This window comes from Salmo salar, chromosome ssa12 (genome assembly GCF_905237065.1).
Source record: "Salmo salar chromosome ssa12, Ssal_v3.1, whole genome shotgun sequence".
In the NCBI taxonomy this organism is placed as follows: Eukaryota; Metazoa; Chordata; class Actinopteri; order Salmoniformes; family Salmonidae; genus Salmo; species Salmo salar.
The window spans coordinates 64,193,477-64,208,753 of NC_059453.1; positions in this window are offsets into that span (position 1 = coordinate 64,193,477).

Sequence of the window (15,277 nt, forward strand, 5' to 3'; positions counted from 1 at the left end):
ATTTCCACAAAGTTTGCTGCTTCAGAGTCTTTAGATATTTTTGTCAGATGTTACTATGGAATACTGAAGTATAATTACAAGCATTTCATAAGTGTCAAAGGCTTTTATTGACAATTACATGAAGTTGATGCAAAGAGTCAATATTTGCATTGTTGACCCTTCTTTTTCAAGACCTCTGCAATCTGCCCTGGCATGCTGTCAATTAACTTCTGGGCCACATCCTGACTGATGGCAGCCCATTCTTGCATAATTAATGCTTGTAGTTTGTCAGAATTTGTGGGTTTTCGTTTGTCTACCCGCCTCTTGAGGATTGACCACAAGTTCTCAGTGGGATTAAGGTCTGGGGAGTTTCCTGGCCATGGACCCAAAATATCGATGTTTTGTTCCCCGAGCCACTTAGTTATCACTTTTGCCTTATGGCAAGGTGCTCCATCATGCTGGAAAAGGCATTGTTTGTCACCAAACTGTCCCTAGATGGTTGGGAGAAGTTGCTCTCGGAGGATGTGTTGGTACCATTCTTTATTCATGGCTGTGTTCTTAGGCAAAATTGTGAGTGAGCCCACTCCCCTGGCTGAGAAGCAACCCCACACATGAATGGTCTCAGGATGCTTTACTGTTGGCATGACACAGGACTGATGGTAGCGCTCACCTTGTCTTCTCCGGACAAGCTTTTTCCAGATGCCCCAAACAATCAGAAACGGGATTCATCAGAGAAAATGACTTTACCCTAGTCCTCAGCAGTCCAATCCCTCTAATTTTTGCAGAATATCAGTCTGTCCCTGATGTTTTTCTTGGAGAGAAGTGGCTTCTTTGCTGCCCTTCTTGACACCAGGCCATCCTCCAAAAGTCTTCGCCTCACTGTGCGTGCAGATGCACTCACACCTGCCTGCTGCCATTCCTCTGTAAGCTCTGTACTGGTGGTGCCCCGATCCCGCAGCTGAATCAACTTTAGGAGACGGTCCTGGCGCTTGATGGACTTTCTTGGGTGCCCTGAAGCCTTCTTCACAACAATTGAACCGCTCTCCTTGAAGTTCTTGATGATCCGATAAATGGTTGATTTAGGTGCAATCTTACTGGCAGCAATATCCTTGCCTGGGAAGCCCTTTTTGGGCAAAGCAATGATGACGGCACGTGTTTCCTTGCAGGTAACCATGGTTGGCAACGGAAGAACAATGATTCCAAGCACCACCCTCCTTTTGAAACTTCCAGTCTGTTATTCGAACTCAATCAGCATGACAGAGTGATCTCCAGCCTTGTCCTCGTCAACACTCATACCTGTGTTAACGAGAGAATCACTGACATGATGTCAGCTGGTCCTTTTGTGGCAGGGCTGAAATGCAGTGGAAATGTGTTTTGGGGATTCAATTCATTTGCATGGCAAAGAGGGACTTTGCAATTAATTGCAATTCATCTGATCACTCTTCATAACATTCTGGAGTATATGCAAATTGCCATCATACAAACTGAGGCAGCAGACTTTGTGAAAATGTATATTTGTGTCATTCTCAAAACTTTTGGCCACGACTGTAGAATCAGCTGACTGAAGCTGGCTATTTTAACAGTGAGTGAATTAAAGCAGATGGTGTTAACAAACTATTAGCCTTTCTTGTATGCCTATTTGGTTTCAATCAAAGCATATATACTGCCTAGTGGTACGCAATGTTGAGTTTTGGCCGCATGAATAAAATAATGTAACTATTCAGTTTCCAGTAAGAAATGACTGAGGATGTCTTGTGTTATAGAATGTTATAGGCCTACTATGCTACAGTATATGCTATTATATTTGGTTCTGTTATCTAAAATACTAATTAATCATGTGATCTTGTGAGACATTGATTCAGCTATGATTTAAATTTTCTAAATGAGCACCATTGTGAGAAGTGATAATCTTCTATTTGTAATAATAATTATTATTATAATGTGATTAGTAGGACTATAAGGCTTAGGCAACAGAACTTGATGAAGGTTATTTTAAGCGATTTGAGCGCTCTTCGAATCATGGTGTTGAAAGGACAGCACTGTAACCAAGCAGTCACATATTATTCTGGGTTCCACTGCGCAAGAGGGGTTCTGTGGAGATTTATGAACATCAAGGCAGACGCGGTGAATTTGGATCCTAGATCACATTGGTGTTATGATAAGGTTCATGCAGTGGATCATTTTGTCTGCATAAGCAATAGAAGTGGTACGTTTCTGTATTAAGCTAAGCACTTGAACAGTAGAGCGAGTTCAAGTGCATCGTACATGAGCCCCAATTCCATAACAAACTGTTTTGAAGACGTTTTTTGCAACCCCTGGTAGAGTTTTCTGTCTGGGGGTGTTCTTGTTTAATCGGATTTGGCCTGCTCAAAGTGGTCATGCTGTCAAGTTGTGTGAAGGATCGGGAGACAGGCGCAGGAATGAATGCGTAATAGGGGTTTTTAATGACCAAAATTAAAGTGTGTCATGTAAAGGCTCGGGGAAAGACCAAACAAACATGTATACAAAACACAGGGTTGAACCCAAACAAAAGAGCGTACCTCGAATAAATACACAGGGCCAAAACACATTGGACATTGGAACAATAATCGACAGCAGCAGCAGCGGGACGACACCGGCCTCGAAGACGATCACAGGAACGCAGTGCGAGTCGATCAGGACCCGTTGCAGCTGCCGAAGTTGTGTCGTCGTTGGACGGGCCAGTTGTGACGGCGCCAGACAGGCCAGTGGCAGCTGCTGAAGTTGCGGCAGCGTCGGACGGACCAGTTGTGGCGGCGTCGGACGGGCCAATTACAGCGTCGTCGGACGGGCCATTCCCGCTGTCTCCCTTGGGCGGTTGATTATTCTGTCACGTTGTGTGAAGGATCGGTAGACAGGCACGTGATAGGGGTTTTTATTGACCCAAATTACAGCGTGTCATGTAAAGGCACCGGGACGAAGACCAAACAAACACGTATACAAAACACAGGGTTGAACCCAAACAAAAGAGCGAGGAGTACCTCGAATAAATACACGGGACGAGACCCGAAAACACAAGGGCACAATAATACACCACGGGACGAGACCCGTAATCATATATGCACATCCAAATGGCACGAAAGCTAAAACAACACAGCACAGGTACTCACAGGCACAACGAACATTGGAACAATAATCAACAGCCCAATGGTCAAACAAAGGGCACATTTATACAAATACAATCAGTTCGGAATTGGAACCAGGTGTGCCTAGAGGCCAGTGACGTAGACCACTGAATGAGCAACAGTACCGAAGGGATCCGTGATACATTCCTTCAACCTACGGGCCTCTGCACACACGCCTACAGTATGCAACAACAACAACAAAATATGCAAAGAAATGTATATTGTACGCAAAAGAAATGTGCTATATTATTTTATACTAATACTAAGAACATTAGTATTTATTTTTTCTCATAAAGGTGAGGGTCAAAATAATTTACCCCATAAAGATTCTTAGAAATAAAGTAGTCAAAGTTTAGTATTAGGTCCCATGTTCCTAGCATGCAATGACTACATCAAGCTTGTGACTCCACATTTGCAGATTATTTTGTGCCCATAGAAATGAACTGTAAATAATGTATTGTGTCATTTTGGAGTCACTTGTATTGTAAAGAAGATTATAATATGTTTCTAAACACTTCTACATGAATGTGATGCTACCATAATAAAGGATAATCCTGAATGAATTGTGAATAATGATGAGAGAGAAAGTTACAGTGGGTCAAAGATCATGTCCCTAAGACATGCTAACCTTTCACCATTACCAATAACAGGGGTGGTTACCATGTCTTGGGGGTATGATCGTTGACCCTCTGTAACTTTCTCACTCAACATTGTTCACGATTCATTCAGGATTATCCATAATCATGGTAGCATCCACATTAACCTCTGAAGGATCTGACCTTTTTTTTCCAATTTCCGCCCAAACATTTCGCCCAGATCTAACTGCCTGTAGCTCAGGACATGAAGCAAGGATATGTATATTCTTGATACCATTTGAAAGGAAACACTTTGAAGTTTGTGGAAATGTGAAATGAATGTAGGAGAATATAACACATTAGATCTGGTAAAAGATAATACAAACAAAAAAACATGTGTTTTCTATTTTTTTTGTTCAATCATCTTTGAGACAGCAGGGGTTCAAACTGTAGAACTCAGTTCCTACATTTGAATATAAAAATTGATTTTATTAAACAAACCTATGCTACATTTTATCTCTGGGACCCTCAGGATGACAAATCAGAGGAAGATTACTGAATGTAAGTACATTATTTACCTTCAGAGGTGAATGTATCAAACCAGTTGCCGTGATAAAAGTGTTTTGTTGTTGTGCACTCTCCTCATACAATAGCATGGTATTTTTTCACTGTAATAGCTACTGTAAATTGGACACTGCAGCTTTCTGCCCATATAAGACCTGTCTATATCCTGGAAAGTTGCCTGTTACTTACAACTTATTACTTGTTAAACAATTGTATTAGTATGAAATAATATAATTTGAGCATACAATATAGCTCAGTATTTTAATGCTTTATTTTAAACACTCATTATTGCTCATTTTTTCAAGGGTATCAATATATTCGAACCCCACTGTAAGTTAGCCTTTGTTTTGAATCGATGGGCACCACAGAGACAGGCAATCGACAGACATAAAAAAAGCCTTTTCAGTATCATTTAACACACTTGAATTCTCATGGGACATGCACGGCATCCGTGGAAACACTATTACCCAAGACCGAAATTGTATGTTAAAAACAAACAATGCAAAGGAATGAAAGAAATACAGGCCCTCTAATGTAGAACCTTCAATCAGGGCAATGTGCCAAAGTAAATTTAGCCAGATGATATGTTGTCTCTGGCTCCAGGTATTTAATCAGACAAACCTAACCAGTTAAATTCAGCAACGGAAGGTTGATTGCCTTTGACATTTTCGATTCCCTTGAAACCCAGTGGTTTTCCATCTTCCTATTTTATCTGCCTGAGACTGGTGATAAAAGCAAGAGATATGTCATTTTAATCATCTGCATTGAAAATAAATGTATATTGTCAAGGCCCCCTGCCAATTAAGATATTAGCCCTGGCCCCCTTGTATCCTTTGGGAGCAACATGTTTGATCCAGTCTATGTGCTGAGGGCAGGAACATCTATCTATCCCTCTGAGGATGAATCATCACATAGACATAGCATGTTTGACCCCCTTCTGCTCTGGTGTGTGTTTAGGAAGGTGTCCTTGTCTCCATATGTCCTTGTATGCAGCCTAGGACACCAAACTGCTGTCCTAATGACTGATAAAGAAAGAAAGAGCACCCCATCCTTCCACCTCGATCACACCTACAGGGTCATTGTGCAAAATGTTACGCAGCATCATCTGGATATGTGTGCAACAAAAGTTAAACATTCACCTTCTGATACCATTTCTGTCAAGCTGTCTATGCATACAATTTGAAGCATACGTTTGATAAATCCAACATATGCACCATACAGAATGCACGGCAACTGCCTCTGCAACAATGCTGCAAGGCAAATGGAAATGAATGTACAGTACCAGTCAAAAGTTTAGACACACCTACGTATTCCAGGGTTTTTCTTTATTTTTACTATTTTCTACATTGTAGAATAATAGTGAAGACATCAAAACTATGAAATAACACATATTGAATCATGTAGTAACCAAAAAAGTGTTAAACCAAAATATATTTTATATTTGAGATTCTTCAAACTAGCCACCCTTTGCCTTGATGACAGCTTTGCACACGCTTGGCATTCTCTCAACCAGCTTCATGAGGTACTCACCTGGAATGCATTTCAATTAACAGGTGTGCCTTCTTAAAAGTTAATTTGTGGAATCTCTTTCCTTCTTAATGCGTTTGAGCTAATCAGTTGTGTTGTGACAAGTTAGGGGGGTGGTATACAGAAGATTTTGTATTTATTTAACCTGTTAGGGCTAGGGGGCAGTATTGACACGGCCGGATAAAAAACGTACCCGATTTAATCTGGTTACTACTCCTGCCCAGTAACTAGAATATGCATATAATTATTGGCTTTGGATAGAAAACACCCTAAAGTTTCTAAAACTGTTTGAATGGTGTCTGTGAGTATAACAGAACTCATATGGCAGGCCAAAACCTGAGAAGATTCCATGCAGGAAGTGGCCTGTCTGACAAGTTGTGTTTCATCTTGGCTCTTTTTATTGAAGACTGAGGATCTTTGCAATAATGTGACACTTCCTACGGCTCCCATAGGCTCTCAGAGCCCGGGAAAAAGCTGAACGATATCGAGGCAGGCTCTGGCTGAAACACTTTATCGCGTTTGGCAAGTGGCCGATCAGAGTACTATGGGCTTAGGCGTGTGCACGAGGCGACCGAATGCTTTATTTTCTTTCGTCTGTTTACCTAAACGCAGATTCCTGGTCGGAATATTATCGCTTTTTTATGAGAAAAATGGCATAAAAATTGATTTTAAACAGCGGTTGACATGCTTCGAAGTACGTAATGGAATATTTAGAATTTTTTTGTTACGAATTGCGCCATGCTCGTCACCCTTATTTACCCTTTCGGATAGTGTCTTGAACGCACAAACAAAACGCCGCTATTTGGATATAACAATGGATTATTTTGAACCAAACCAACATTTGTTATTGAAGTAGAAGTCCTGGGAGTGCATTCTGACGAAGACAGCAAAGGTAATAACATTTTTCTTATAGTAAATCTGACTTTGGTGAGTGCTAAACTTGCTGGGTGTCTAAATAGCTAGCCCTGTGATGCCGGGCTATCTACTGAGAATATTGCAAAATGTGCTTTCACCGAAAAGCTATTTTAAAATCGGACATATCGAGTGCATAGAGGAGTTCTGTATCTATAATTCTTAAAATAATTGTTATGCTTTTTGTGAACGTTTATCGTGAGTAATTTAGTAAATTCACCGGCAGTGTTCGGTGGGAATGCTAGTCACATGCTAGTCACATGCTAATGTAAAAAGCTGGTTTTTGATATAAATATGAACTTGATTGAACAAAACATGCATGTATTGTATAACATAATGTCCTAGGGTTGTAATCTGATGAAGATCATCAAAGGTTAGTGCTACATTTAGCTGTGGTTTGGGTTTATGTGACATTATATGCTAGCTTGAAAAATGGGTGTCTGATTATTTCTGGCTGGGTACTCTGCTGACATAATCTAATGTTTTTCTTTCGTTGTAAAGCCTTTTTGAAATCGGACAGTGTGGTTAGATTAACGAGAGTCTTGTCTTTAAAATGGTGTAAAATAGTCATATGTTTGAAAAATTGACGTTTTTGCATTTTTGAGGAATTTGAATAACGCGCCACGCGATTACACTGGCTGTTGAGTAGGTGGGACGCTTGCCCATAGAGGTTAACATTTATTTAACTAGGCTAGTCAGTTAAGAAGAAATTCTTAATTACAATGATGGCCTACCGGGGAAGAGTGGGTTAACTGCATCGTTCAGGGGCAGAAATTCGATCCAGCAACCTTTCGGTTACCGGCCCAATGCTCTAACCACTAGGCTACCTGCCGCCCTATTTGGTAAAAGACCAAGTCCATGTTATGGCAAGAATAGCTCAAATAAGCAAATACAAACGACAGTCCATCATTACTTTCAGACACGAAGGTCAGTCAATCCAGAAAATTTCAAGAACTTTGAAAGTGTAGTCGCAAAAACCATCAAGCGCTATGGTGAAACTGGCTCTCCTGAGGACCGTCCCAGGAAAGGAAGATCCAGAGTTACCTCTGCTGCAGAGGATAAGTTCATTATAGTTACCAGCCTCAGAAATTGTAGCCCAAATAAATTCTTCTCAACATCAACTCTTCAGAGGAGACTGCGTGAATCAGGCCTTCATGGTCGAATTGCTGCAAAGAAACCACTACTAAATACACAAATAACAGGAAGAGACTTGCTTGGGCCAAGAAACACGAGCAATAGACATTAGATGAGTGGAAATCTGTCTTTGTGAGACGCAGAGTAGGTGAGTGGATGATCTCCGCATGTGTGGTTCCCACCATGAAGCATGGAGGAGGAGGTGTGATGGTGTGGGGGTGCTTTGTTGGTGACACTGTTGGTGACTTATTTAGAATTCAAGGCACACTTAATCAGCATGGCTACCAAAACATTCTTTAGCGATACACCATCCCATCTGGTTTGTGCTTAGTGGGACTGTCATTTGTTTTTCAACAGGACAATGACACAACACACCTCCTTTCTAAAATGTAGAAAATAATAAAAAAATAAAGAAACACCCTTGAATGAGTAGGTGTGTCCAAACTTTTGACTGGTACTGTACTTCTGGTGTACCAAAATGCAATGACGCTGTCGGTGTGATTGAAGCGTTCCTTTAAGACAGAGTGATTTAAGACAGCAATAATGGAGATTTGGAGACAATCTGGGGAAACGTCATTAAGAGGCTGGCCAGCTTTTAGCTCCATCTCTGTTTATAGAGTCTGGCCAAAGGCTAGGAGGGCTGCATCATCCAAACGGCCTCGCTAAATCTAATCACTGTACTTTACTGCCTTTGTATATTCAGAATTATAAATAAACTGGAAATAACACAGCAATTAGTCATGGTCAATCATAAACAGACATATATCTGCAGTTGTTGTTATTCATTTGACAATAATTTGGGGACTGTTCACATATAATATAATTTTGGGACTGTTTTGTATAGCTATTCATATCCTTTTTCCATGACCCAGAGAGACAGTGCTGGGTGGTTGTTGTAAAATGGATCTGTGACTGTGGCCTATACAGAATCAAGTGTCCTTGGAAAATGATAGTCCTCGGAAAATGACATTTCTGTTCTGTTATCTTGAAATTCAACGCTCCATCACTATGCTACTACTGCACTTTAATAGACCAGCACATCTCGCATCTATAGACAGAAAATAGAATTCACATTTTTCATACAGTAGTTCGAGGTGTCATCTACTGTACGAATAACTGAGGAAAAAAGGATGACAGCCAGAGATGTTTTTCAGTTGTTTACTGTGGAGGGCCTTGTAGCAGTTTAAAGAGATTATTAATGTTCCAGTTAGAGTGTACGGAAGTGTGTACTTTTAGAGTTAATTTGTCTCCATACGTTTTCAATAATATACGCTACGCTCTAGCAAAGAATCCTTTTCCATTAGTACATGTCAAATATAATTTCTGGCAACAATCTCCTTTGAACATGACTGTTGATCGTGTTTGTAAAAAAATGTCACCTGGCAAGACATCTGGAACATGGAAGCTGCTTTTCCTTTCTCCATTACATTCATATAATAGGATATAATACAAACACTCAGTAACTGCCCTCAAGTTGTATTAACAGCAGGTAAGCTGTTTATCTATGTTAAATACGTCCAGTTCAATTGCCATTTGCTTTAACAATACATTACTCACAGCCTCCTTATCAGTCAAATACAAAGCGTATAATAAGACCAGAACTGTTGACATAACCTCTTCATTGTTGATTGCTGATCTGCTATAAAGAGTTAGAGTCATGAACTAGATATTGCGTGAGGCCAAATATAGTACTGTCTGTTCTTTTCTGCACACAGGTTGCAAGGAAAGAGAGAAGTTTGGTGAGGATGGCAGAATACTTTTAAGCTGTGAAAACACATTTGGCCGGCACAGTATGACTTGTTTTGGAGTGAAAGTCGACTTTCATCAGCTGTCTCATCAGAATGTGTTGCTGGGATGTGAAGCTGACAACAAGTGTCATAGCTATCATCAGCACTATCAGAGTACCTCCAGTACCTCTAGTACATCTAGTGTGACTGTCATTCAATGACTGTTCTACTGAAAAATGAGAGGAGTGTAATATCAACATAAACTGTTATTCCTTTCCACACTGAACAGTAGGGTTGCTTGGTGGGACATTGCATTAAAAGTGAAGGTTTATTGGGGAAAATGTGTGCTCACAGTCTAGACCTGCATGGCCTCTCCAAATTGCCTCTGTCTTAGAGAGCTCAATGATTTAGTAGTAGCCATCTGGGGAAAAGACAAAATTGGGTTATTATTTCATGATGAAGGCATTTCACTCAGGCAGCACCCTGGCAGTGGGAAAGGGTACTGTAAAACATTCTCATCCATTACAAATCTTTTAGAAAGTGAAAAAGTGATACTGTACACTCACCACGGCCACCATACTGAATCTAATTTCAATGGCAGGGTTGCTGGTAAAGCTACTTTGACCATGTCCATTTGTACTTCATCCAAGATTGCTTGTCTCTTTATCAATTTAAATAGGCCTGTTGGATAGTAGCAGTGCTGTCAAGGTCGAGCCTTGAGTAAGTGTGTTTGTATGGAATACCCATTTTCCATCCTCATATTTCTTGACTGGAATCATGGTTAGGATTAAGGGGGATGAATTGTTTGGGTCTGATGTTGTTAATCAGTGACATATGTATGTGAGGTCTACACTCTTGGGTTTTGGTTACAAAATCATTGCACCTCAGAGACATACTGTATATGGGCCAATTTTACTGAATTCAAATCTGTTTCCAGATTATTTTGTTTATTTGTGTTTACTGTATGTTTATCTTAGTTCCCCTCTAGAAGCAAAAATATTTTGATATAGTGACACATTTTTTGAAATCTTTTTGGTGTTAATTTAATTAAATTAATAATATAAATTAATTTGTTGGAAAACTAGATTAACCCAAGTCAGTTTGCTGCCATGCAAAAGTTCAGTGAAAAAGCTAAACCACAAAGCTAATGAGGAAGAGCAAATAAACAAGTACACAAATGGAATGATTAATACTTTTAAACTGTGAAAACACTCCATAAATCACGATGGTGCCGGGGGGGGGGCTGCCGTCTTATCGGCTCTCAACCAACCATGCTATTTTGTTTGTTTTTTCGCGTTGTTCGTAAGTTGTTTTGTAAATACTGTTGCTGCTACCGTCTCTTACGACCGAAAAGAGCTTCTGAACATCAGAACTGCAATTGCTCACCTCAAACTGGACGAAGAGTTCTTCTTCAGTGAGTCGGACGGGAGGGAAATACTACTACAGACACCCAACCAGGCCAAGATTCCCGTGATTCGTGGAGAAGGAAACTGAGATTTAGTGGAAAAAGATCAGGGTGCCTTGCGAGGATTAGGCGACGAGTGGAAAATCTGCCCTTGCCTTCCGTCCTGCTAGCTAATGTTCAATCGCTGGAAAATAAATGGGACGAGCTGAAAGCACGTATATCCTACAAACAGGACATTAAAAACAGTAATATCTTATGTTTCACCGAGTCGTGGCTGAACGACGACATTAACAACATACAGCTGGCGGGTTATACACTCTATCGGCAGGACAGAACAGCAGTCTCTGGTAAGACACAGGGCGGGCGCCTATGCATATATGTGAACAACAGCGGGTGCAAGATATCTAAGGAAGTCTCGAGGTTTTGCTCCCCTGAGGTAGAATATTTAATGATAAGCTGTAGACCACACTATCTACCTAGAGAGTTTTCATCTGTATTTTTTGTAGCTGTCTACAAACCACCACAGACCGATGCTGGCACTAAAACCGCACTCAATGAGCTGTATACCGCCATAAGCAAACAGGAAAACGCTCATCCAGAGGCGGCGTTCCTAGTGAACGGGGACTTTAATGTAGGGAAACTTAAATCAGTTAAACCTAATTTTTATGTTAAATGTGCAACCAGAGGAAAAATAATTCTAGACCACCTTTACTCCACACACAGAGACACGTACAAAGCTCTCCCTCGCCCTCCATTTGGCAAATCTGACAATAATTAAATCCTCCTGATTCCTGCTTACAAGAAAAAGTAAAGCAGGACGCACCAGTGACTCAGTCTATAAAAAAGTGGTCAGATGAAGCAGATGCTAAACTACAGGACTCCTTTGCTAGCACAGACTGGAATATGTTCAGAGATTCTTCCTATGGCATTGAGGAGTACACAACATCAGTCACTGGCTTTATCAATAAGTGCATCGAGGACGTCGTCCCCACAGTGGCTGTACATACATACCCCAACCAGAAGCCATGGATTACAGGCAACATTTGCACTGAGCTAAAGGATAGAGCTGCAGCTTTCAAGGAGCGGGACACTAACCCGGGAGCTTATAAGAAATCCCACTATGCCATCCGACAAACCATCAAACAGGCAAAGCATCAATACAGGACTAAGATCGAATCGTATTACACTGGCTCCGACGCTTGTCGGATGTGGCAAGGCTTGCAAAATATTACAGACTACAAAAGGAAGCACAGCTGAGAGCTGCCCAGTGACACGAGTCTACCAGACGAGCTAAATAACTTCTATGCTCACGTCGAGGCAAGTAACACTGAAGCAAGAGCACCAGCTGTTCCAGATGACTGTGGGATCACGCTCTCTGCAGTCGATGTGAGTAAGACTTTCAAACAGGTCAACATTCACAAGGCCGCAGGGCCAAACGGACTACCAGGACATGTACTCCGAGCATGCGCTGACCAACTGACATTTTCAACCTCTCCCTGTCTATGTAATACCAACATGTTTCAAGCAGACCACCATAGTCCCTGTGCCCAAGAACACTAAGGTAACCTGCCTAAATGACTACTGACTTCTAGCACTCACATCTGTAGCCATGAAATGCTTTGAAAGGCTGGTCATGGCTCACATCAACACCATTATCCCAGAAACCCTAGACCCACTCCAATTTGCATACCGCACCAACAGATCCACAGATGATGCAATCTCTATTGCACTCCACACTGCCCTCTCACACCTGGACAAAAGGAACACCTATGTGAAAATGCTATCCTCAAAGCTCATCACTAAGCTAAGGAGCCTGGGACTATACACCTCCCTCTGCAACTGGATCTTGGACTTCCTGACGGGCCGCCCCCAGGTGGTATGGGTTGGTAACAACATATCCTCCACTCTGATCCTTAACACGGGGGCCGCTCAGGGTGCGTGCTCAGCCCCCTCCTGTACTCCCTGTTCACTCATGACTGCATGGCCAGGCACGACTCTAACACCATCATTAAGGTTATGATGACACAACAGTGGTAGGCTTGATCACCGACAATGACGAGACAGCCTATAGAGAGGAGGTCAGAGACCTGACCGTGTAGTGCAATGACAACAACCTCTCCCTCAATGTGATCAAGACAAAGGAGATGATTGTGGATTACAGGAAAAGGAGGACCGAGCACGCCCCCATTCTCATCGACGGGGCTGTAGTGGAGCAGGTTTGAGAGCTTCAAGTTCCTTGGCGTCCACACCACAAACAAACTAACATGGTCCAAGCACACCAAGACAGTCGTGAAGAGGGCACGATAAAACCTATTATACTTATGAGACTGAAAAGATTTGGCATGAGTCCTCAGATCCTCAAAAGGTTTTACAGCTGCACCATCGAGAGCATCCTGACAGGTTGCAACACTGCCTGGTTTGGCCATCTGCTCGGCATCCGACCGCAAGGCATCACCGGGACCAAGCTTCCTGCCATCCAGGATCTCTATACCAGGCGGTGTCAGAGGAAGGCCCTAAAAATTGTCAAAGACTCCAGCCACCCTAGTCATAGACTGTTCTCTCTGCTACCGCACGGCAAGCGGTACCGGAGTGCCAAGTCTAGGTCCAAGAGGCTCCTAAATAGCTTCTACCCCCAAGCCATAAAACTCCTGAACAGCTAATCAAATAGCTCCCCAGACTATTTGCATTTTTTGTTGTTGTATTTACTTAAAACTGCATTGTTGGTTAAGGGCTTGTACGTAAGCATTTCACTGTAAGGTCTACACCTGTTGTATTCGGCGCATGTGACAAATAAAATTTGATTTGAATTGTGACCTTCATCGTGGTTTATGGGCATTCTTAAATGCCTTGGCAGCTTCCACATGCTGTATAGTGGAGATACTGTGAGGGACTTTACAGAATTAATGCAATTATGCTTTGGGCATAAGAAATGGATTGAACTCAATGAACTGGCAATCACATGCAGAGACAGCATGGAGGTACCACCCTTCTCAAAGATGAAGAGTTACCTTAATGTTACGCTTCTCACCAGCAAACAGTCAACAACAACAAAAATCCCAGGGATATACCCAGCCGTACGATGCACACTGTCACCCAAAATGAATCCAAAGCCATTGCCAGTTATTATTTTAGTACAGCTGCTTTGGAATTTAAAGAATGAAGGGATGACGTGCTGATGAATGACAATGAATTAATGATGAACTAGGACTGAGGCAGGTTATCTACTCCACTATTCTGTTTAAGTGTATTAAACTGTGAATCTAATTACGCACAGAGTTTTTGGATTGAGCATGAATGACATTGGCTCTCGTTTCTCTTTGTGACAGCTTGTGTTTGTTCTGGGTAAACTCACATCTGGTGTCCGAAGACCATACATGCAAATGTGTTATTATCATCATACCATGGCCTGTAATTACAAATGGGATCCTGCCACATGCTAGCTCCTAATAATCAGACCATTCTCTCCAGCACATAGTGATTCATGTGCCAAAATTAAAGCTAGTAGACTAACACACAATAAACCATGGGGAGGCTGCATGTTAGGAGCATTAGAGAGGACAGAGAATAGAATTATGAATTAAAATACTAGAATGGACATGAACCTTCTTATGATGGGATAAAAGGTCACCAAGCGCAACATAGCTTCAGCATGTAAATCAGCTAGAAAGATGTGTCGGCATCGATTAATTGTCTCTGGCCCCCTCCCAGTTAGGGGGAGTGATGAGCTCTACAGCAGAGTCTCACAACTCAATCGCTGGTTGAAAACTGTGTTCTGCCCCTCCCAAAAGATAGAATTTGTAGATAATTGGCCCTCTTTCTGGGACTCACCCACAAACAGGACCAAGCCTGGCCTGTTGAGGAGTGACGGACTCCATCCTAGCTGGAGGGGTGCTCTCATCTTATCTACGAACATAGACAGGGCTCTAACTCCTCTAGCTCCACAATGAAATAGGGTACAGGCCAGGCAGCAGGCTGTTAGCCAGCCTGCCAGCTTAGTGGAGTCTGCCACTAGCACAGTCAGTGTAGTCAGCTCAGCTTTCCCCATTGAGACCGTGTCTGTGCCTCGATCTAGGTTGGGCAAAATTAAAGATGGCGGTGTTCGCTTTAGCAATCTCACTAGTATAAAGACCTCCTCCATTCCTGCCATTATTGAAAGAGATTGTGATACCTCACATCTCAAAATTGGGTTACTTAATGTTAGATCCCTCACTTCCAAGGCAGTTATAGTCAATGAACTAATCACTGATCATAATCTTGATGTGATTGGCCTGACTGAAACATGGCTTAAGCCTGATGAATTTACTGTGTTAA